Below are 21,576 nucleotides of genomic sequence, written 5' to 3'. Positions count from 1 at the left end.
GCATTCTGAGAAACCATAGTGATCTAAACAGACAGTGCTGTAGCAGTGGGACCTGTGAAGCATTTTGGATCCTGCTGCTACTGAATGGTTGAAGGGAGAAAGCAATCGGCTCCCTGAAGATCCTGTGGGCTGACTGCACTTGCTCTGTGACAACTGGAGATGGGAGTAGTGGTTATCAATAGCTTCTGAGGGGGAGGGAGTCAGTTGGTTGCCTCATCAGACATGAGCAGAGAAGTGCTGCAGGACGGTGGACAACAAAGTCACAAAAAGGTTAAGGGAAAATTTGCTGGGTGGAGGGAATGGCATGTGGAAGGAGTGGGTAGACCAGAACTGGAATATACATCCAGGTTTTCCTGACTCTTTGAACGTGGATAGATTGCAGTGTTAGATTGCTAGGTAGTAGAGCCTAACTGTTGGATTGTAATGTGTTTCATTTGGTTGGGGTTTTTAATGTGAATTGTTTGCTCAGCTCTGGTTGAGCTGCCACCTAATTTATTATAACAATTAGAATCTAATTGTTATAAAAAATTAGGTGGCAGCTCAACCAGAGTTAACTATGGGATATTAAGATGAGACCAAGTAACAGATTTCGGAAAAGAGAACTTAAGGAAAGCTGAAACAGGTTGCTAAGCAATAGTAATAGATTGGGAAAAAAGAGAAAGATTAAGCTGAATTTCACATACCTCTACTTGTAAAGATTAGCAAGTAAATTAACTCCCACTTTCTTTTTAGGCATGAGACTGAGAGTCTGGCAACATGGAGTCTGCCACAGACTCTGTGGGATCTTGTACTTAGACCACATTTTTTAAAGGTGGCTATTAATTTAGTGTGCTCTGATTTTTCAGTACGCTCTTGAGGCACATTAGACCTAAATTTCAGAAAACTGAAAATCAAAATCAATGAGTTTTTGTGCATCACATAGTTAGAACTGTTTTAAATGAATACAGTCACATAGGTAATTTGATTTAAACTCAGTATTCTTCAGTGACTCATAAGACTGCTTTACACAGTTGCTTGTTATTCCAAGATATTTAAGGAGATGCTGTGATGTTAGTACACAGCATTTTGTTCTACAAGATCTAAGCCTCAATAAAAATATATAAAATAAAAATTCTTCAGTCCCTGGAAATTCTAATATAAGGATATTTGGTAACACTCCTTCTGACTGAAAATTGGAATGATGCAAACAAACCTTCTAGCACCTATAAATTTGGGGTTCCATCTGTCCTGTTCGATATGCAGCTAAATTGCAATTAAAGATAAGTCAAACTGGGAATGGTTTTAATTTTGCAAAACTTCATCAGATGGTTATTGGTTTTCTACAATGCATGCCAGGGGTGGTTGGGAATTGGGTCACATTTTATCCCAACTTCCAAAGAATTTCAGAAAACTCATTCCTTATTTTGGCTCATCTTTAAAGCTCAGCTGTTTGGTAAGTATAGTATGAAAACTTCAGCACATAGTGCATGGGAGCCAGAGATAAAGTATTCTTGATCAAGGGGATTTGGCTGTGGAATAAACTTCTAGAGGAGATAGATTAATCCAGAATCTGACCATCTTTAGGGCTCCTTTCTTGACTCTCCTCTTTGATTAACCATTTCTGGCATAACTGGAGGATTTGAGGTACTCAGATATTAGGATGATATATCCCATATAAGCACTTAGAGACACACACAAAATGAAAAACTTAAACCACTCTCCATCCCCTCAAACTTCCTAAAATCTTAGGCAGAATCTCCTCTAACCAAGAAAGGGAGAAGAAAAGAAAATTACAAGATGTCCACAAGGGGATCTCTACTGAGATCTAATTTATCTGGTAAGTTCTTGCACACTGTGCTGGTGGGCACTATATGAAATCCTAAATAGATATGCCCCCAAGAGTAATTCACAAAATACAATTATACAAGAAACAATAAAAAAGAACAGGTATGGGTATTTTTCTTACCACACTCTTTCCTTAAGAATTAGACTAGCAATTATTAAACAGGAAGATGTATTCATGTTATGTGAGGCTGATGAAATAATTTCCAGTCCATTAGTATCCAAGGCTGTTAGACACCATCTACAAGGGATAAATATTTTTAAATAAGCAGGCCCAGACAACTTCAGTTTGCAGGAGCTGGTACTGGGTGGTGTACTGAGATCAGCTGACCCTAATTAGGGTGCAGGACTTCCCTAATTAGGGGGCCTATAAAGGCAGTCACTCAATCAGGCAGTGGCACAGGAGCCAGCAAACAGAGATGAAAACAGGGGAGTTTGAGTGGAAGTTTGGGGAGGGAGTGTGTGGTGTTCTGGTATTCTTGGAGTGCTTGTTGGGGGTTGTTTTGTTTTTGTGTTTCTCACTGACAGGAAGTACGGGGAAAGGCTATGACAGATATAGAGGTGGTAATGGTAGTCAATCAAGCAGTGGAAGAGACAATGAAGGTGACTGGATGTGGAAGCTGCAGGATGTACATGATCCTAGAGGGGGTTTCTCAAAAGAGCTTCATTTGTACGAACTGCCACCTCATAGAGTTGATGGAAGAGAAGATTTGAGGGTTGGAGATGCAGGTGGAAACTCTTGTTGAGTTTAGAAGGGGGTTTGAGCAGATGATGCAGCAAAGGAATGAGGAGGCTGAAGAGAAAAACCCAGACCTGCAGATGGAAGCAGGACAAATGAACTCTGAGGGGAGAATGCTGGGTGAGGAAAGTGGCCAGTGGAAGCATGTGACTGCGAGAACCTGGCAGAGGAAAAGGCGGGCTAGTGAAGGAGAAATAGAGCTCAGAAACAGATTAGCGGAGTTGGAAGATGAAGAAGGGGCATAGCAGGTGGTTACTGAAGGTGGGAGGGCAAGAAGGAAGAGAAGAGCAGCTAGTCCTATACAAAGAGTGGATGAGCCAATGGAGATACCACCAAATAAAAGCCCAGGAGGATACAGGAATGGTTGCAGAGGATTGCAAAGGAGAACAGTAGATGAGATGACTGGCAGCCAGAAAGAACAGGGGGTAGGCCGGAGAATCGCACCGTTACCAGGAAAAGGCAGATCTACGTGTCTGGGGACTCCCTGCTGGGAAGAACAGACAGGCCTGTAACCAGAGCTGATCTGGAGAACAGAAAGGTGTACTGTCTGTCGGGTGCTAAGATATGGGATGTGGACCTGAGGCTGAAGAGGATCTTACAGAAGCGGGAAAGAATCCACTGATTGTCCTTCATGTGGGTACAAATGATATAGCTAGAGTCTCACTGGAACGTATCAAAAGAGACTATGCCAGGCTGGGGAAGACTCTTAAGGAAATTGAGGCTCAGGTGGATCTTCAGTGGGATTCTGCCTGTCCCTAGAAGAGGACAACAAAGGTGTGACAAGATTCTGATGATCAACAGATGGCTCAGGCAGTGGTGCTATAAGGAGGGCTTTAGGATGTATGGTCACTGGGAGGCATTGATGAACAGAGGACTGTTCTCTTGGGATGGACTTCACCTGAGTAGGGAGTGAAATGCACTTCTAGGATGGAGACTGGGACAACTGATTAAGAGAGTTTTAAACGAGGGATTTGCGGGAGATGGTTGGGAGATGCCCAGGTAATCTCCATATCTGATTTTAGCGTTAAGAGGGAGGAAAATGAAGTAAGAAAGGAGACAGCAGTGGGGAGTAGAATGGACATTAAGAGGAAAGGTAGTATAAATACCAGTCTAATAGGCAATATTCACAGTAGAATGACTGTGCCAAATCAGGTAAGGACAGTGAGCGAAGTCAAACAGCAAAAATGAAGATGTTTGTATACCAAGGAGCCTGGATAACAAAATGGAGAAACTAGAGCTATTGGTAGAGGAAGTGAAACCAGATATTATGGGGATAACAGAAACATGATGGAATAGTAGTGACGACTGGTGTACAAGTATTGAAGGGTATGTGCTGTTTAGGAAAGGCAGATATAAAGGCAAAGGTGGTGGAGTAGCATTGTATATCAATGATGAGGTGGACTGTGAAGAAATTAGAAGTGATGGAATTAATAAGACAGTCTGTCTGGGTAAAAATCACATTGAGGAAGAAAACTTCCCCTGGGATAGTGCTTGGGGTGTGCTACAGACCACCGAGATCTGATTTGGAAATGGATAGACATCTCTTTAAGGGTTTTAATGAAGTAAATACTACTGGGAACTGTGTAAATTATAGGAGACTTTAACTTCCCAGATATAGACTGAAGGATAAGTGCTAGTGGTAATAATAGGGCCTAGATTTTCCTTGATATTATAGCTGATGGATTCTTTGACCAAATAGTTACCGAACCAACAAGAGGGGATGCCTATTTTAGATTTGGTATTGGTGAGTAGTGAGGACCTCAAAGAAGAACTGGTTGTAGCAACTTGGTTTGAGCAACCATGATCTATTTTTGTTTATCCTTCCATTTAGTCTTTGACTTCAAAAGGGCAAACTTAAAAATATTAAGGGAATTAGTTGGGGAAGTGGACTAGACTGAAGAACTCATGGATCTAAAGATGGAGGAGACTTGGAATTACTTCAAGTCAAAGTTGCAGGAACTATCTGAAGCCTGCATCTCAAGGAAAGGGAAAAAGGGTTGTAGACCAAGCTGGATGAGTAAGCATCTCAGACAGGTGATTAAGAGAAAGCAGAAAGCCTACAAGGAGTGGAAGATGGGAGGGATCAGCAAGCAAAGATACCTCTTGGAGGTCAGAACATAGAGATAAAGTGAGAATGGCCAAAAACCACATGGACTTGGACCTTGCAAAGGGAATTAAAACCAATAGCAAAAAGGTTTTATAGCAATATAAATAGGAAGAAAACAAAGAAAGAAGAAGTGGGACCACTAAACTCTGAGGATGGGGTGGAGGTAAAGGATAATCTAGGCCTCGCCGAATATCTGAACAAATACTTTGCCTCTATTTTTAATGAGCCTAAGGATGAGCTTGGGGGTAATGGTAGGGTGCCTAATGGGAATGATGATATGGAGGTAGAAATTACTACATCTGAGGTGGAAGCCAAACTTGAACAGCTTAATGGGACTAAATCGGACTGGTGAGGGAAGGGAAGGGGCCAATAATCTCCATCCAAGAATATTAAAGGAACTAGCACATGAAATTGCATGCCTATTAGCAAGGATTTTTAATGAATCTGTAAACTCAGGGGCTGTACTGTATGACTGGAGAATTGTTAACATAGTTCCTATTTTGAAGAAAGGGAAAAAACGTTATCCGGGTAACTACAGGCCTATTAGTTTGACCTTGGTAGTATGAAAGGTTTTGGAAAAAATTTTGAAAGAGAAAGTAGTTAAGGACATCGAGGTTAACGGTAATTGGGATAAAATATAACATGTCTTTACAAAAGGTAGATCACGCCAGACCAACCTAATCTACTTTTTTGAGAAGATAACAGATTTTTTAGACAAAGGGAATGTAGTGGATCTAATTTACCTATATTTCAGTAAGGCATTTGATATGGTTCCACATGGGGAATTATTAGTTAAATTAGAAAAGATGGGGATTAATATGAAAATTGAAAGGTGGATAAGGAACTGGTTAAAGGGGAGACTACAACGGGTCATACTGAAAGGTGAACTGTCAGGCTGGAGGGAGGTTGCTAGTTGAGCTCCTCAGGGAGATTCCTCAGGGATCAGTCTTGGGACCAAACTTATTTAATCTTTTCATTACTGACCTTGGCACAAAAAGTGGAAATGTGCTAATAAAGTTTGCAGATGAGACAAAGTTGGGAGGTATTGCCAATACAGAGAAGGATCGGGATATCATACAGGAAGATCTGGATGATCTTATAAAGTGGAGTAATAGAAATAGGATGAAATTTAATAGTGGAAAGTGCAAGGTCATGCAATGAGGGACTAATAACAAGAATTTCTGCTATAAGCGGGGGACACATCAGTTAGAAGTGAGAGGAGGAGAAGGACCTGGCATATTGGTTGATCACAGGATGACTATGAGCCGCCAATGAGATGTGGCCGTGAAAAAAGCAAATGCAGTCCTTGGATACATCAGATGAGATATTTCCAGCAGAGATAGAGAGGTGTTAGTGCCGTTATACAAGGTGCTGGTTAGACCTCATCTGGAATACTGTGTGCAGTTCTGGTCCCCCATGTTTAAGAAAGATGAATTCAAACTGGAACAGGTGCAGAGAAGGGCTTCTAGGATGATTCGCAGAATGGAAAACCTGCCTTATGAGAGGAGACTCAAAGAGCTTGGCTTGTTTAGACTAACCAAAAGAAGGCTGAGAGGAGATATGACTGCTCTCTATAAATACATCAGAGGGATAAATACCAGGGAGGAAGAGGTCACAAGCGGAGTTCCCAGGGGTCAGTCCTGGGGCCGGTTTTGTTCAACATCTTTATTAATGATCTGGAGGATTGGGTAGATTGCACCCTCAGCAAGTTTGCGGACGACACTAAGCTGGGGGGAGTGGTAGATACCCTGGAGGGTAGGGATAGGATACAGAGTGACCTAAACAAACTGGAGGATTGGGCCAAAAGAAATCTAATGAGGTTCAACAAGGACAAGTGCAGAGTCCTCCACTTAGGAAGGAAGAATCCCATGCACAGCTACAGACTGGGGACCGATGAGCTGGGCAGCAGCTCTGCAGAAATGGATCTGGGGGTAACGGTGGATAAAAAGCTGGATATGAGTCAGCAGTGTGCCCTGGTTGTCAAGAAGGCTAATGGCATATTGGGCTGCATTAGGAGGGGAATTGCCAGCAGGTCACGGGAAGTGATTATTCCCCTCTATTCGGCATTAGTGAGGCCGCATTTAGAATATTGTGTCCAGTTTTGGGCCCCCCACTACAAAAAGGATGTGGACAAGTTGGAGAGAGTGCAGCGGAGGGCAACCAAAATGATTAGGGGGCTGGAGCACAGGACTTATGAGGAGAGGCTGAGGGAACTGGGCTTGTTTAGTCTGCAAAAGAGAAGAGTGAGGGGGGATTTGATAGCGGCCTTTAACTACCTGAAAGGGGGTTCCAGGGAGGATGGGGCTAGGCTGTTCTCGGTGGTGGCAGATGACAGAACAAGGAGCAACGGTCTCAAGTTGTAGGGCGGGAGGTCTAGGTTGGACATTAGGAAAAAGTTTTTTACTAGGAGGGTGGTGAAGCACTGGAATGGGTTACCTAGGGAGGTGGTGGAATCTCCATCCTTAGAGGTTTTTAAGCTGAGGTTTGACAAAGCCCTGGTTGGGATGATATAGCTGAGGTTAGTCCTGCTTTGAGCAGGGGGTTGGACTAGATGACCTCCTGAGGTCCCTTCCAACTCTAATATTCTATGATTCTATGAATAATTTAAGTTCAGAACCAGTGTGGACACAAGAACTAATGGATATAAACTGGTCATCAGGAAGTTTAGACTTGAAATTAGATGCACGTTTCTAACCATCAGAGGAATGAAGTTCTGGAATAGCCTTCCAAGAGGAACCATGGGGGCAAAAAACCTAGCTGACTTCAAAACTAAGCTTGATAAATTTATGGAGGGGATGGTATGATGGGACAGCCTAGTTTGGCAATAGATTGATCTTTGACTACTGGTGGTATATATGCCAATGGCCTATGAAGGGTTGTTAGATGGAGTGGGTTCTGAGTTATTACAGTGAATTATTTCTGGGTGAGTCTTGCCCACATGCTCAAGGTTTAACTGAGCCCCATATTTAGGGTTGGGAAAGAATTTTCCCACAGGGCAGATTGGCAAGGGCCCTGAGGGTTTTTTGCATTCCTCTGTAGCATGGGGCACGGCTCACTTGCTGGTGTATTCTCTGTACCTTAAAGTCTTTAAACAATGATTTGAGGACTTTAATAACTCAGTCGTAGGTTAGAGGTTTATTACAGGAGTGGATGGGTGAGGTTCTGTGGCCTGCATTGTGCAGGAGGTCAGACAAGATGATCATATTGGTCCCTTCTGATCTTACAGTCTATGGGTCTATGAGTCTATAACTTGCACTAAAAGAGTTGGCTAAAATATCTTGTTCACTGATGTTAATTTTTAATATATCTTGGAAGACAGGGGAAACTCCAGAAGATTGAAAGAATGCTAATGTTGTGTTGATATTCAAAAAGGGCAAGTAGGATGATCCAGGTAATTATAAATTAGTTAACCTGACATGAATCACAGGCAAAATAATGGAAAGGCTGATATGAGTGTGATGCTGTGGTAAAAAAGGACAATGCGATTCCTGGATATATAAACAGAGGTGTAATGAGCAGAAGCAGAGAACTGATTTTACCTCGGTATAAGGTATTGCTGTGATTGATACTAGACTACTGTGTACAGTTCTGGTGTGCATATTTTAAAAGGATGTGGAAAAACTGGAGAAAGTGCAGAAAAAAGCCCTCAAAATGATTCAAGGACTGGAAAAAATACCTTACAGTGAGCGACTTAAAGAGCTCAATACGTTTAACTCATCAAAAAGAAGACTGAGAAATGACTTGATTACTGTGTATAAGTACCTTCGCTGGAAGGAAATGCCAGGTACTAGAGAGCTCTTTAATCTAGTAGAGAAAGGCACAACATGAGCTGGAAACTGAAGCTATAAAAGAGAAAATCTGAAGTAGAGGGGAAGTAAGGAGAGTAGCGGAATACAGATAGGGACCACACCACACATCTCACTTACTGGTCAGTAACTTCTTCTTCTTTGAGTGATGGAGCCTATTGTATCCCACTGTGGGTGACTAATGAGCAGTATTTCAGTAGGAGGAGGGTGTGCGGATGTAGATGGCAGAGCCAAGAAGAGGACTGTTCTCCCAAAGGAGGCATCAGCAGAAAAGTCCTGCACCAGGGCATAAATGTCTTGCAAACCTGTGAACAGATCCCCACGTGTCCAGTTTACAGATATCAAGGATAGACAACTCCTGAAGTGATGCCATAGTCATTGCTTGTGCTCTTGTGGAATGAGCTCCCACTTGATAGGGTATGGGCAGAGAAGTTCGATAGCTGACAGCAGAGCAGACTGCAGCAGGAGATCCATTTGGAGATTCTATGGGAGGAAATGGCGCGTCTCCTGATTCTTTCTGCTATAGCAACAAAATAGTCTCAGGGACTTCCTCATTGGTTTTATTCTGTGCAGGTAGAAGGCCAAGCCCCGCCAGACACTGAGGGAGTGGAGTCTTCGTTCCTCTGCAGAAATGTGCAGTTTTGGAAAAGACACAGGTAAGTGAATTAATTGGTTATGGTGACATTCTGAAACTACTTTGGGGGTGAATTTGGGCTTTAGACACAAAGAAACCTTGTCATTATGGAATATAGTGTAAGGAGGATCTACCATCATCACTCCAAGTTCACCAACCCTTCTAGCTGAGGTGATGTTGACAAGGAAAGCAACTTTCATGGAAAATAATCTCGGGGAAAAAGGAGAAACATGGAGCAAGAAACTAACTCAAACCCTGTGAATTTTGAGAGAACAAGGTTCAGGTCCCACTGAGGAGTAGGCTTCTGAATAAGCAGGAAGGTTCTGAGTAGACCTTTTCAGAATCTGGTAGTCAACGGGTGCACAAAGACCGAGTAGCCCTGAGAAGGTAGATAGTATGCTTTGATTGCTGCCCATAAGACTCACAAGGATCTAATGGGAGGGCCTGATGTCTTCAGAGAGAAGATATAATCCAAGATGAGAGGAATATCTGCAGTTTCTATGGGAAGGCTTCTTTGACGAGTCCAAGAAGAAAAGTGCCTCCATTTAGGTAGGCAACATCTTCTGATAGAGTCCTTCCTACTGTCAGAGATGATGTCTTGCATGGCTACAGACGTGAATATTCTAAGGATTTAGCCCATCCAACACCAAGGTGGAACGGACCCCAGATTGGGGTGCTTGATCTTGCCATTCCACTGGGTCAGGAGACTGGGAAATTTTGGGAGGATTGGTAGATGGGATAACATGCATAGGAGGTCAAGAAACCAAAATTGTCTGGGCCAGTAGGGAGCAATCAGGATGACCTGTGCCCTGGCCTGCCAGATTTTACATAGAACTCATAGCAGGAGTGGAGAGAAGGCATAGTTGAAGTGGTCTGACTAAGGAAGAAGTAGACAATCATCCTGGGAGTGGCAACCTAGTGCTCCTCTGGAGCAATATATGATACGTTTTCTGTCCATTTGAGAGGTGACCAGATACCTGGTTGGGCTTCCCCATAGAGAACAAATATTGTGCAGTACCAATTTGTGGAGCTCCCACTCATGGATGACTGCAAAACATCAGCTGAGGGAATGTGCAAGCACATTTTGGTTATGTGGAAGGTAGGCTGCAGATAAGGTGATCTGAGTGCTGACACATCAGTTCCACAGTCAGACTGGTTCTCTACACACAGAGATGAATCTCACTTCTCCCTGCTTGTTGAGGTAGGAGACAATTGTAACATTGTCAGACATCATAAAGTCATGCTGAGCATGGATAAACAGAAGAAAGGTTTCGCATGACTTCCAGACTGCTTACAACTCTAGGATACTGATGTACATCCTGACTCTCAAAACATCCAGGTACCTTGTGCTGTGCAGCTGTTCATATGAGCTCCCCAACCAAATAGGGGTGTGTCTGTAATAATGGTCCTGTCCAGTGAGGAAAGGAGAAAAGGAATGTCCATGCATACTTGGCAAGGATTTGTTCACCATAGCAGGGAAGATAGTATCTTAACAGGAACTGTTACCGGGAGATCAACTCTTATCATGGGATGTTGGTTTGGAGCACATACTGCCTGCAGCCACATTTGAAGACAAAGAACTGGAGGCTTGCAAACAGGGTAATGTAGGTGCATGAGGTCATATTGACCTAAGAGAGAGAGAAATGTCCTGACTGGTACTTGAGGGTTGTCTGTGATCTAAGCTATGATTTTTTCATAGTCTGGAACCTCTCCTTGGGCAAGTACGCTCTTGTGGTGATAGAATTCAAGGTGGCCCCAATGAAGTCCAGAGATTGTGCAGTGGTGAAAACAGATTTTTTGGCTTTTACGCTGACTCCCAGTGAGGGGAGGAAGTGCAGCATCATGGAAGTTGACACAGACTGCCAGGCAGGACTTGCAACAAGGAGTTAGATGAGGCAGAGGTTGGTCTCAAACCGGTGCAGATCTTTTGGGATACGTAGGATGGGGAGAGGGGAATGAGTTTATTGTGTGATTCAAAATCTCTCAATGAATAGAAGGCTGATTCTGCTTCCAGTGGTGGTTGATTTAAAAGATGTCAGTGATGGAGAATCCACCACAACCCATGGTCAATTGTTCAATAGTTAATTGCTCTCAGTGTTAAAAATGTGTACCTTATTTCCAGTCTAAATTTGCCTAGCTTCAGCTTTCAGCCAGTGGATGCAGTCTGACTTCCCTCTCATGACAAATTGACTGAGAACTTTAAGAATAGAAAAACTAAATGAAATAAAATTAGCCTGAGCTCTTGAAAGCAACTTTGGAAAGGTAAAATATAATAAAAAGTTAGATAAAATGTGATGTCAGTTGCTTTAAAAAACAGTCTTCTTACTGAAAATCAATTCATAAAACTAGCTATTTAGTTTGTGTCTACAATACTGGGTGTATTCCTCAAAATATATATTACATCAGAGCACATTTTAAAATAATCAGTTTAAGGTTCATTTGAAGACGGTGCAAAGCTTGGTCTATACATAAATTCTTCAGGTGATCTACTCAGGAATCCTATTCGAAATCTGAGGAGCTAAGGTTCCTTTTATAATTATTTGATAAACCTAGAGTAATTAGAAATGAAGCCAGATATTAACATCCCCAAACCAGATCACATTTAAAACAAATACACACCTACAGAAAGGATAATTGGGCCTACACATAGCCTGATGAAGAATTTGATTAAGTAGAAAGACAGTCCTCCGTCTTGTAAAATACCACTTGATCTATTCTATTAGATTGTCACCTCCATGTTAACACTGCTGCCAGGACTTTAGCTGATCAAACCAGAGTTCAGCTTCCAAATTTCAAGAACAAGTTTTTCTCATAAAATTACTGCATAATTTTGGCATTGCTAGGAATGAGAATGGATGTTTACAGTCTTGAGTCAGCTCAGTTTAAAAGACCCTCATATATAGCCATCGAGAGTACAATATTGGGGTCCAAGTCACTGAGAGCTGAAGGACTGGGGTAACTTAGGATATCCAAGCACCACAGAGAACCACAGAATCATAGGGTTAGAAGAGACCACAAGGGTCATCTAGTTTGGTGTTTCTCAACCTTTTAAAGAGCAAATACCTCCCAACTTCTGAAAATTTTAATAAGTACCCCCAACACTCAATTTTCCACGGGATTTTATATTTACAGACTAATGGGAGCCATATGTTGGAAGAAGGGCTGAGTATATAAGGCCGTGATATGACAGATGTCAGATCTAGCGTGGGTAGGGTTACCACCTTTACATCAGGGGTGCACAACTCAAGTATGTACCTGGGCTAGAGGTGATGTTGGCCAAAGCTAGGAGGCTTTGAGCGGCATGCCAATGCTGGGGAATATAAAGCGCTGCGCCAAATTTTATGCCATAGATTTGAGTGGAGGAAGGGATGAGAGATACAGGGAAGGAGGGTGAGAGAGAGGGAGACAGGAAGAGGGCAACTGGTGAAATCTGGGGCTGTTGTAGTTGTCAATTTCACTGCTCAGCTAGCCAGGGATGGGGGCTGCCACCTGGGCAAGTTTCAGGCAGCTGCTGCCTGGATGCCAGCCCGGGAGGTGGGCGACTGCCACCCAATCCGAGCTAGGGCAGAAGAGACTTCCGTGCTGGCTGGGACTCAGGGATGTGGGCAGGCGGCTGCCGCCCATCTTCAAGCTGGGGCACGGGAAGCTGTCCCTCCGCTTGGAGCCAGGGCGCAGGTGGCTGCCACCCAGCTGTGAGGCCAGCTTGTGAGACGCAGGAGGCTGCCACTGGGCTCCCACCTGGGAGCTGAGACCCGGTGGGAAGCAGGGGGCTGCTGCCTGCCTCCCCCAGAAGCTAGTGGCTGCTGCCCACCTCCCAGCTGGGAGCTGTGACCAGGCGGGATGCAGGGGGCTGCCGCCCGCCTTTCCCAGAAGCTGGGGGTTGCCGCTCGCTTCCCAGCTGGGAGTTGTGACTGGACGGGAAGCGGGCTGCTGCTGCCTGCCTTCCCCAGAAGCCATGGGCTGCCACACACCTCCCACCTGGGAGCTGGGACAGGGTGGGAAGTGGACTGCTGCTGCCCGGCTTCCCCCGAAGTCGGCAACTGCCTCCCACCTCCCTTTCACTGTGTTTTTCCCCGGGTACCCCCTGCCTATGTCTTGCGTACCCCTGGGGGTACACATACCACAGGTTGAGAAACTATGATCTAGTCTAACCCCCTGCCAAGATGAAGGATTTGTTGTGGCTAAACCATCCAAGACAGACGGCTATCCAACCTCCTTTTGAAAACCTCCAGTGAAGGAGCTTCCACAACCTCCCAAGGCAGTCTGTTCCATTGTCTTGCTGTTCTTACAGTTCGGAGGTTTTTCCTGAGATTTATTCTAAATCTGCTATGCTGTAGTTTGAACTCATTGCCTCTTGTCCTGCCCTCTGTGGCAAGAGAGAACAACTTTTCTCCATCTTTTTTTATGGCAGCCTTTCAAGTATTTGAAGACCGCTATCATATCCCCTCTTAGTGTCCTTTTTTCCCAAACTAAACATACCCAGTTCCTTCAGTTCTTGCTCATATGACTTGCATTCCATCCCTTTGATCATCTTTGTTGCTCACCTCTGGATCCTTTCCAATTCTCGCTATCTTTTCTATACACTGGTGACCAAAACTGGACACAGTACTCCAACTGAGGCCTAACCAGCACCGAGTACAGCGGTACCATCACCTCCCATGACTTGCATGCTATGCCTCTGTTAATGCAACCTAAAATTGCATTTGCTTTGTTTGCGACATGATTGTATTGCTGACTCATGTTGAGATTGTGATCCACCACAACTCCCAGATCCTTCTGCTGCCCAGCCAGTTTCCCTCCATTCTGTATTTGTGCATTTGGTTTTTCTTCCCTAAGTGTAGCACCTTACATTTGTCTTTCTTGAATTTCATCATGTTGGTGATATCCCTGTTCTGCAATTTATCAAGAGCCCTCTGAATTTTAGCTCTATCCTCCAAGTGTTGGCAACCTCCCCCTCCAGCTGTGTGCTTTGTAACATTAGTTCAACCCAGAAAAAACACACTTGTGGACTACTTAAAGAACTGTAGCATCCATTTCCAAAATATGATTACGACATGAATTTAAAAAAATTGATAGTGTAGATCCCCTGAGAGGGTGCATGGTTTACAGCCAACACTGCCACCTGATTAATCCGTGTGGCAGGGCCAGCTTGTTCCTGCCTCTGTTCAAGCCCACAAACAGCTCACAGGCCTTTTTGCTGGTAGAACACCGCATGCAGTTCTTTTAAAATATTAGTTTCCACCATCCATGTCCACTATACCATCTTAAACCTACGGTCCTATGGAGCCCTCAGAGCCTGAGGCAAGCAAAAAAGATCCCAATCTGAATCGCTCACTCTCTCTGCTTCCCCCCTACTCACTTTCTGTGCCTTTTGTATCATTGCCTAATGGCCTAATCAGCCTCTTAGTTCTTCTCAGCCCATTGTTTAGGCACAGCTCTTCTTAATGAGGTTTGCCCTCAAGTAATTCATTAGAGTTGCAGTGACCGGAGTGCTGGGTCAGATGCTGTTGCCCAGCACTCTGTCACACACTTCCCTCCTTACTTGACAGTAAGATTTTTTCCCCTGTGTTCTCCCTCCCTTACCAGAGCTGCCACCCAGCAGGAATCTCTTTCTGTCCCTAGGGTGATCATCTGGGTCTCCCTGGTGGGGTCCACTCATTCTCCACCCACAGAAATCACACTTTGGAGGGGAGGGGGAAAGGATACCTCCACAGCTTTGTTGTGGCTCACAAGTCGTCACACCACGGGCGCCCTAGAGGATTGCTCCCTCTTTCCTCCCCCTTTGTGTCTGGGGAAGGATGGAGGTCACTCTCTTTATCCCCCTAATTGCCTGGGGCCTCAAGTTCTCCCAACCATGCAAACTGTGCCTGGGGCTTCTCCTTGAAGGTGTGGTGCAGGGGACTCCACATGTCCCTCAACCCCCCTTAAGGAGTTTGGGCTGTCTGTTTCCACTGTACCTTCTTCCTTCATGCCTATCCCCTCACCCTCAATTTCTTGGAGGAGTCTCCTTTCCTTCTGACTTAGGCTTCATTGTCTACAGGCTACTACAGCTTCCCCCTGGGACTTATTCTTTTCTCTCAGCTCTGGTTTCCTTTTCCCCAACCTGGGATTCCTTACACACACCCCTTGTTTCCCCATTGGGAAGGGGCTCCAGTAAGTGACCAACACAACAGCATAGGGCAGCCCCTCCACCATACTGACCTGTTTCCAACAAAACTTCCCCCACACCTCCAGGGGCACCTGGACCATAGGGCAGTGTCTCTTATCCCCATGGACACACGTTGTTCATAGTTGCTCCTGGAATCATCCAGTGAGGCTTCACCATCTCCCGCCGGACCAGAAAGCAAGCTGAGGCTGTATCTACAAGGCCCCGCTGGAGCTTCCTCCCCACCATTACTGAAATGATGGACAGTTTCTGTCCCTATCTCTCCCTCTGCTCCCAGTCCAGCTGCAAAACTAGGCAAAACCATATTCCACATACAGGCAATACAGGCTTTATGGTTTATTACAACAATCTCTAACTCATTAACCCTGCTTTTTGTCCTGTGACTGCAGAGGTGTTAACGTGCCATTTTATCCTGAATGGTCCCTGAGAATATATGCTAACTCGTTATGCTAAACTATCTGTTCCATCTTGCATTTAGCTATGAGGCTTAGAGTATCTTTCCCAGACCTAAAAAACAGCTCTGTGTGGCTCAAAAGCTTCTCTCTCTCTCCAACAGAAGTTGGTCCAATAAAAGATATTACCTCACCCACTTTGTCTCTCTAATATCCTTGGACCGACACAACAACAACTATGTAGAGAAGGTTTAATCCTGTCCATTACAATAATGGACCATAATCCAAAGGGCTGCAGACCTAGATTTATAGGAGAGACTTCTGCAAACTTCGTTTTCCACTTCTCGGTGGCAGAAATTCTAGTGCATTTTCATGATTATTTTTATCAGCATTGAATACCACAACAATTTATCCAGATTAGTCTAATATCTACAAACACCAAGACCCAATCTATTAAAGCAATTTCCATATAGTTATAATTTTGTTCTACTTGCCAAGTAAAATTTAATGTGTACAAAATTCCTTGCCATTGGGCATGTAGAGCTTGCTTATTAGAATTTACTTTTAACTTGGGAAAATGTTGCTGGTAATGGGATAATTTACTTTGTGCATTAAAATAAAATCAAAAGAATAGCCTAAATATAATAAACTGGTTCCAAAAATAAAGAATGATGGACAGTTTAGGAAAGTCTGCAAACACACTGATCTGAAGTAAATGAGAACAAAGTGCCTAAACAGAATCCTTGACTTGTCTCCACTGATTAAATATTTAAATTGGTCTTTTTTGCTTCTTCATTGTAATCTCCCAAGTTGGGGGATCTTAATTAAAGCAGCCTACAGAGTCACTAAACTAGCATCCACTGCTATGCAGCAGGAAATCACTTAAATCACAGAACATTTTAAATAGTTCTGAAAATGGAAAATTATACTTTTGGGGGATGACGGTTGTTTACGGGCCTTAACGGCTTCTAAGTCAATCTGTTCTTTTTTGTCACATCCTGATAATTATTTATCAACAACTAGGGATGTATGATGGATTCCCCTCCCCCCAAAATTAGTAACAAGCCTTGTTAATAGTCTATCAGTTTTACATGCTGACAGTTATTATTTGTTATGTGCTGACCATATGCTCTGAACAAGACAAAAAGGGTGAAATTCACCCATGTGCAGAAGATCTATGCACAATTTATATCCTACTTACGTAAAAGAATTAGGAGGTGACATCAATCTCAATGGGAGAGGAAGGCATTGTTATGATGAAAGGTGCTAATGATTTCTAGCATCTTTACAGACCCGGTTAAAGCCTGCAGGTGTGCTCATCACCCTTCTTTCAGGAACAATTAAGCCCCTTTATATAGTGAGACTGCTGGAAAGGACGGAGGCTAGTCCCCAGGACACTGGGTCACATGGCAAGGCCTCAGAAGAGCTGATCTGAGTGGGTTGAGAGAGTAGGAGTTTGATTTTTGCAAACTGTGAGAGAAAGACAGAGAGAGAGAGAAGAGACTATCAGAAGAGGAGTTGTGACTGTGAGTGTGACCCTGAGAGGAAGTAGAAGGAGAAAGCTTCACAGCCTGGGTGGGGGCGCCAGCCAGGCACTTGGAGGAGGAGCCGCCCCCTGCTGTCGCAGGCGGCCAGGATCCTGCGGCTGCACCAAGGGTAGTATCGATAACTAGGACCTCTCAGAATTTGAGACTGTTCCAGACCTAAGTCCCAAAATCTGATAGGTCCTGGTTATTGGTACTAAATCGGCAGCCGAGGGCTCTGACTGCAAGGGGAGCAAGCGTCCTTCTGGACCCTCCACCCCTGCGCTGGGCGCAATGAGGGAGCCACAGAGACCAGAGCCCATCACAAACCTGCCCCCTCCGCATGGGGCTCCCAGCTGCCCCACCATCCAGGATTGTCAACCATCTGTAAATTTACAGACAGTCAGTAAAAAAATGTACAATTTTAACACTGTCAGTAAATCCGTAAATAAATTAAAATGTCCGTAAAATTGGGTAGAAATAAAACATTGTATTTTGACATTGATGGCTGTTCAAAATCACTTCTTGTATCATAAAACTACACTGACCATGACTTTATCAATTTCCTGTTTTCCACTATTGCCCACACTCAAAGAAACTGACTGCAGCTAAAACAATTGCATAATTCCAAATTCCTGTGTACAGAATATCGCAAGTGAGTACATACTTTTGTGACATTACTGTATTGTTTATGGTATTTTTAGTGATGTCAGTAAAAAGTTTACCATGCCATTAAAAAAAAAAATCAACTCCAGATCTTCATGTCAGTAAAAATTAAAATGCAAGGTTGGCAGCCCTGCCACCACCCCCACAGCAAAGGCGATTGGGGGACAGTGGGAAATGGGCCTGCAGACATGTCCCCTTCCCCCCCCCCCCCATGGGGCACTGCTGCAGCTGCCACCAATGGGGGTGTGTGGGGGAGAGTGGGAAATGGGCCTGCAGACACCCACCCCCCCCCAATGGTGGGTCACATAGGGCTCCGGAGCTGCGGGGGAGCTGCTGCTACCCCTTGCCCCCCCCCCAAATTAAGCAGTCAAACTCCATCTATGGTTTATCTTTAAACTTATTAGACACATTTTCTTCCAGGCTGGCTTGTTTTGTAACTTGAAAATCAAGTCCCATCTGAAGAAGCAATGCATTGGAATGTATGGAAAGCTGCATGAAAAATTCCAGTTGGGATTGTATTATAGATTGCATTAACTGACAAATAATTCATGATGATGGGTATAGAGAGAGCTGGAGCCTGCTTCTCCACTGCCTTGCACAAATATTTACACCTGCACAGGAGAGTGCGAAGTAGATGTAAACCAATGACATTCTAAGCTGGTAGATATTTACACCCACTTTGCACAGGTATAGATGGATACACAAGGTGCAAGGCAGTGGAGAATGAGACCCACTTTTAAGGCATACACACAATGGAGTAAAGTTGAACTTTTAAGCTTTTCAAGTTTTCAAGTCTCTTGTTGATCCCATAAAATTGGCCTTCTTTTTACAGATATACCTCCAATAGCTCTTATTTACTCCAGTGACTTGCTCTTCTGCGGAGATGGTTTAGTGTAAGTGGCTGAAACCAGATTTAGTAGCTCGTTGTACAACTTTGCTCCACTGCTCCTTTTCCTTTCCCAAATCACAAATAATCTTAGGAGGGGCATAAATAGGGTGTCCCATTGTCCTAACAGAGTTAATCTGTGCATTTTAAAAGTCTCAAACTATGACGAGACACAAAGGCAAATTCACTGGAAACAGAGCAGAAAAGCAAGCACAATTGTGCTTCATTTCTGCCAGGAAGCAGCTCTGCATACCCCCAAGGAAATTCAAAATAAGCGAAGTTTTCCAGACAGGTCTCTAAGGATGCAGACCAAATTACTTAATATCAAGAAGTAGGGTAAAAATATATCCACATCCAAAGCTTTAATAAATGTAGAGTTGACAAGAGTAGATGGACAGGTAGTTCTGAGCATTAGCTTAGATTAAGACTGATACGTTACGGGAAGTAAGACAAGTGTCTGTGATATGGTTTAACAGAGAAAGATGACAAGCCTATTAAAATCTTTCTGATCATATGAATACTAAATAAATTAGGCCAAAAATGTTAAGCCTTGAGTGGGTGCCAAAAATTATGCTCCTAAATAAATGCAGCTTGATTTTCAGAGAGCTGTGAGCATCCTCATCTCCCTCCTACATCCAGTGGGAATTATGGGTGCTCAGTCTATGGAAATCAGGCTAGTTTTAGGTAGGTGGCTAAACAGGGATTTAGATGCTCACACTTCGAATCTTTGGGCTGGTCCATCAGATTTTTAAGTATGAGATGAAGTAGACACAATGGATTATAGTTTGCATTCTCTGGAATCCAGTGTAATAACATGACCCAACATCTGCAAAATCTGGTCGACTCAGTGACGATTCCTTTTCAGACTTCTCTCTCTAGTTTTAACTTGGATTTCTTCACACACCATGTAAAGAAGTAATTCTCCCCACTGGAAAAAGTCAGTGGGCAGGTGTGTCAGTGGGCAGGAAGCAGAACTGTAGAAGCCATGTAGATTTACCTGACCTATGCCTAACCATACCTAAAACTGCATAGCAAGCTAGGGCTCTAAAACACAGCTGGGTATGTTCACCATGCCCACCTGCATAGCAGACAGTGACCCCCCGGCATGTACTCCAGGAGGTGAAGGCAGCCTTACCGCCCACTGCTTGGGCCTGAGTGGGTCCTGTGAAAGGGCTCTTCCTGCCCACCCCTCAACCTGGGCCCTCCAGACCTTTTCATTGGGACCCTATGCCACGAGCCCCCCCCCCCCCCCCAGCCACTCCCTCTGCACACCCCAAGCAGATCCTGAAGCCGGTACGCTTCCGAACCATGACACAAGCACACCTGTACACGCTCGTGCTCCACACTCTCCATTTCCTCGCTCTCGTATTCTGTTCTGATACCAAATGGCAGGACCTTTTACCACCTGTCGAAGGTGAGGAACCCCAGTGGGCCAGTCTGTATTCCACTTTGATTCCACGGCCCATCGGGGATATTAGCTGGAGGCTCCTTCATGGAGCCGTGAGCACACACGTGTACCTGACATGGTTCACTCCTCGTCCCAACATCTGTTCTTTTTGCAGCATGAGGAAAACTCTGGCGCACGTATATCTGGAGTGTGCCAGGCTGCAGACCCTGTTCTGGCTCCTCAGGAACCTCTTGCTGAGGTTCTGGCTACACTTTTCCCCACACCTGTTCCTTTACACGCACCCCATCCGTGGGCCCATAAAGTCACGGAACCGCCTCGTCAACCTCCTCCTAGCACTGGCCAAAGTGGCCATCTATAACACTAGGGAGAGGAGGTTGGCCGAGGGGGTGTTCTGCGATAGTGGGGCCTATTTCTGTTCCTTTATCCTTCACTTATCCGAGTAGAGTTCCTCTGGGCAGTTTCTGCTGGCTCCCTAAACACCTTCAAGGAGCAGTGGGCGCTGAACCTGGTTCTCTGCTCGGTGTTCCCTTCCAGTTCCCTCCATTTGACCCTTTGACCTGCATGCCCATTCCTGTTTTTTCATTCATTGTCCCCCCCAGTGAGTTGAGTCCCAGGCCCATTGACCCCTCTCCTTAGGCTGGGGGAGGTACCTTTATCAGTGGGCGGATTTGCACCCACCTACTTCCCAGAATCCAAATAGTAGCAGACAGTGAAGCCATAGGTCAACATTCTGCCTGGCTGATGAGCAGATGCACTGGGGTTAAGGAGAAGCAGCTCCCTGTATTCTCTCTCCTATTCTCTACAGCCCTCTTGTGCAAGACAAACCAGATTTTAAACTTCTGCCAACTCTGAATTATGCACCCTACTCTATTGCAAGAAGGTATGTTTATCTATACTCCTTTTGGTTTAAGGCCATGGCAACAGCACTTCCCCCACACCATAGGTTTTCAGTACAGGGGTGCAGTTCTTTTGATGATGTCTCCTATTTGCAGATCTCCCAACTGCTTTACTGATCAGAATAATATAGGAAGAGCTTCAGAGACCTCCAACCCATGAAGAAACGAGCCAGTTTTCTCGAAAGCCATGGATTTCAAGCAGAGCCTAGGAAAGCTGGATGGTCGGTGCCTCACATCCGATTTTGTGCATTGGGCGCACCACACAAATGAAACAATATATAACAAGAAATAAACACTATTCTATTAGTTTCCCACTGTATATTTACAATACAAATTGTTAATCTGGAGCAAAATTCTTGCCTTGCTAGTTGTCTCCATGGCAACAGGACTGGGTGGTGTCTATAGGACTTGCCTGCTTCCCCTCTCCCCCCCATTTTGTGAAATATTACCGTTTGGCCAAATACTTCAACACTTAGGAAATGGAGCGAATTCAGAACTGGTATAAATAGGTACAACCCTACTGAAATGCAAA

General features: G+C 44.4%; 1 long non-coding RNA gene across 1 annotated transcript; it reads left to right on the top strand.

The window, feature by feature from the left end:
- The first annotated feature begins 227 nt into the window (after positions 1-227).
- Positions 228-21,326, top strand: LOC137150829 (uncharacterized). Its single transcript, XR_010919081.1, has 3 exons — positions 228-270; positions 9,047-9,129; positions 21,141-21,326. It is a non-coding gene; the product is annotated as an uncharacterized lncRNA (long non-coding RNA).
- The last annotated feature ends 250 nt before the right edge of the window (positions 21,327-21,576 follow it).

Source organism: Emydura macquarii, unplaced genomic scaffold, assembly GCF_026122565.2.
Source record: "Emydura macquarii macquarii isolate MOO-44397 ecotype Brisbane River unplaced genomic scaffold, CSIRO-AGI_Emac_v2 contig_1027, whole genome shotgun sequence".
Classification (NCBI taxonomy): Eukaryota; Metazoa; Chordata; order Testudines; family Chelidae; genus Emydura; species Emydura macquarii.
This window is presented reverse-complemented; position numbering and strand designations above follow the sequence as displayed.